Source organism: Salvia miltiorrhiza, chromosome 7 (assembly GCF_028751815.1).
Source record: "Salvia miltiorrhiza cultivar Shanhuang (shh) chromosome 7, IMPLAD_Smil_shh, whole genome shotgun sequence".
NCBI lineage: Eukaryota > Viridiplantae > Streptophyta > Magnoliopsida > Lamiales > Lamiaceae > Salvia > Salvia miltiorrhiza.
The window spans coordinates 23321462-23325243 of NC_080393.1; the positions used below are offsets into that span (position 1 = coordinate 23321462).

At 43.3% G+C, this 3782-nt stretch overlaps 1 pseudogene; it reads left to right on the plus strand.

Annotated features, from left to right (window-relative positions):
- Positions 1-222: 222 nt before the first annotated feature.
- On the plus strand, positions 223-3097 carry LOC130993554 (uncharacterized; annotated as a pseudogene).
- The last annotated feature ends 685 nt before the right edge of the window (positions 3098-3782 follow it).

Here is a 3782-nt window from a genome sequence, read left to right on the forward strand (position 1 = left end):
TAAATTAAATGCCTTCCACGTAACCGCCTTGTTCTCGTGTTGACCAAATAGTCAATTTGATTGGCTCATTTCAAGTGGCCCCACATATTGACGAATCTGCAACTTTTCATCCGTTGATTCCCCACACGCGCCTTAACTAGCACGTGGTACAAGGAAAAAGTACTATAATTTCGTCAGCGAACCAGAATAATTTATTATAAAATAAAATCCCCATTTCGATTTTTCTTCTTCTCCACCACTTTCTCCACACAGACAGACAAATACAATTACAAACAAGTCAAGAACACCTCACTCACTCTCTCTCTATATATATGTCACCCAAACCCAAATTTTAATTTCTGTTTTCCGAGCTGACAATTTGTCCCACACCTTTGCTCCAATTTTGTAGCCTCAAAATTCTATACTGCCATTTTTTTTCCTTCCACCGCCGCCGGTGAGAAAATGCGGCGGAACCAAATTCCCACCTCTTAAAAGAACTCATCCTTCATCACTTGAAAGTTAGTCAGCTCGAAATGGCGAAACAAGGGTCATAAACCACAAAAGAGAAGGTAAAAAGCTCCGATTTTTAGGAGGAGGAGACGAGCCAGAAAGCCCTTGTCAATGTCTAATGCAAACTCATCTCCAGTGGAGGCGGCTGATGATGTGGCGGTGAACAAGCGGTATGAGAGGCTACTGGCGCTCCGTACGAAGGCGGTGAAAGGGAAAGGAGCATGGTACTGGGCTCATTTCGATCCTATCTTGATCAGAAATCCCGACACCAACCACCCAAAATCAGTGAAGCTCAAGTGCACTCTTTGCGATGCTGCATTCTCGGCGTCAAACCCATCAAGAACTGCTTCGGAGCATCTCAAGAGAGGAGCTTGCCCCAATTTCAGCATGATGCTCAAGCCTATCACGCAGTTACCCCCCTCTCGCCTCGCCCTCGTCGCAGTCGCAGTCGCATCGCAAGCGGAGCTCAGAGTCTCGCCCGGCCGCCGGCACTTCCTTGGACGTGTCTCCGATAAACATGTTTGATTCCTCTCGATTCGCCTCTGGAATGAGCTTTATGCCTCACCAAAGTGCGCAATTGCAAGGCCTGAGTCCTAAGCCGCCGATTTTGTCTGGTGGTAGAGATGACTTGAGGCCATTGGCAATGCTGGAGGAGAGTGTGAAGAAGCTCAAGAGCCCCAAGGCCTCGCCCACTTATGCATTGAGCAAAGAGCAAGTCGATGCAGCCTTTGATCTCTTAGCTGATTGGTTCTTCGAGGTGTGTGGGTCGGTGGCGTTTTCGAGTCTTGAACATTCCAAGTTCGCGGCTTTTCTCAAGCAAGTCGGCTTGCCTGAGGTGTCAAAACGGGAGCTTCTATGCTCGAGGCTCGATGCCAAGTTCGAGGAAACTAGAAGGGCGTCGGAAGCAAGAATCCGCGATGCAGCTTTCTTTCAGGTTGCTTCTGATGGATGGAAGAGCAAACTTTGCATTGAAGGGAACAAGCGTCTCGTCAAATTTATGGTTAACCTTCCCAATGGCACCAGAGTGTTCCATAAGGCGGAATACTCTGATGCTGGAGCAGTGCCATCGCAGCACGCCGAGGAGGTCTTGTGGGAGACCGTTGGAGAAATTTGTGGTGACAATGCACAGAGATGTGTAGGCATCGTTGCAGATAGGTATAAAGGAAAAGCATTGAAAAGCTTAGAACTCCAGAACAATTGGATGGTTAATTTATCTTGTCAGATTCAGGGATTCTGTAGTTTGATCAAGGACTTCAATCGGGAGCTTCCACTATTTGGGAGTGTAACTGAAAAGTGTCTGAAAATCGCAAATTTGTTTAACTCTCAACCGCAGGTTAGGAATTCTTTCCTCAAGTTTAGGTTGCAAGGGGTTGAAGTTCCTTCCTTTATTACAGTCCCTACTCCTAAATGTGACATTTCTAAGAATTCGGGTCCTTTTATTGCCATGTTGGAAGATATACTAACCTGCTCACAAATTCTGCATTTAGTTGTGTTGGATGATACATTTAAAGTCGTTTGCTTAGAGGATCTTGGTGCTGCAGAAGTGGCTGATGTTGTTCAAGATGTTGGGTTTTGGAATAATGTAGAGGCTGCTCATTCATTGATAAAGTTGATAATGTCGATGGCTGAAGAGATTGAGGCAGATAGGCCTTTAGTTGGGCAATGCCTTCCCCTTTGGGAGGAGTTGAGGTCTAAAATCAAGGAGTGGTGCACCAAATACAGTGTTGCAGAGGGGCCCGTTGAGAGGATAGTCGAGAGGCGGTTTAAGAAAAACTATCACCCGGCATGGTCAGCCGCCTTCATTCTTGATCCGCAGTATTTGGTTAGGGATGCCAGTGGGAAGTACCTCCCCCCTTTCAAGTGCTTGACACACGAGCAAGAGAAGGACGTTGACAAGTTCGTTACCCGCCTCGTTGCAGGGGAGGAGGCTCATATCGCGTTAATGGAGCTTATGAAGTGGAGATCAGAAGGGTTAGACCCACTGTATGCTCAAGCAGTTCAGCTGAAGCAGCAGGATCCCGTCACCGGGAAGATGAAGATTGCTAATCCACAGAGCAGTAGGCTTGTGTGGGAAACTTGCCTGAAAGATTTCAAATCACTTAGTAAAGTTGCAGTAAGGCTTCTTTTCCTTCAGGCAACCTCATGCGGGACCAAATGTGATTGGTCATTCACAAGATTGTTTCGAGGCCAAGGAGCCTCAAGATTAGGGTTCGACAAGGTACAGAAGCTCGTTTTCGTTGCAGCTCATGCGAAGCTTGAGAGACAGGACTTCTCCAGTGTAGAGGAGAATGATGCAGAGCTTCTTAGAAGCGCGAATGGTGAGGATGAAATGCTTAATGAGGTTCTTGCACATACGTCATCAATATAATGTTTTTTTGATTAACTCCCTAGAATTGTTGGTGTAGGATTTGTTAATTTTTTTATTTATTTTTTTCACTTTCTCAATCATTTTAGTGAAGGAAGGATAGATAGATAGTACATTATTGCAAGAAATTGCTAAATGGACCATCTCTTTGTTCTATTTGGTGTGTAGAGAGGAAGCGCATTCTTGGTTATGCTTCTGTTTTTTAATCAGAATGAGAGTGGGAAACCTCAAACTTTTGTAGCATATTTAGTTGCTCCTGACTTTTTATCTTTTGATATTTGATGAGATAGGAACCTCTTAAAATTCACCTTTAAGCCTATGGTGCAGTGATGATTATTTGTCAAGGTTGCAATCAAGTTATTTATGTTGCTATTAAACAAAGATAAACAATTTGCTTCTTCTGGTTTTGATCTAATTCCCTATTCCAATTCCGGATCTGTTGTTTTTATTTGAAATCGATATTGCTTTTACAGAAAGCTAGTCTACCGTGCTCTTACTTAACCACTCAAGGCAAGCACTCAGGAATTTCCGTTATACCATATGAATAGTGAATCTCATATAGCTTCAGTTCAGCCCTATGCTTACAAGTAGTGATGTCTGTGATCACAATTATAGTTATGTTGGTTATTTTGTAAAATACTACTATGATTTTGTTTCATCTATAGTGTGCTGCATAAGTTTTTTTAAATGATATGTTGTCATTACTCATCTTTTGATCTTCTAATTCATGGTGAGAGAACTTATATATGCTTGTTGTTTACTTCCAATGGCCACTCATATCTTTCCTCTTTACTTAATATACGTACTTAATCTGTTTGAGACGTCAATTGATTTCCTAAACAGCCTCAGCTAGCTAAACATGTTTGTTCTCAATAATATTCTTTGATATATCTCAGAGCAGACGCGTTGAAGGTAGAAAAGTCGAGAA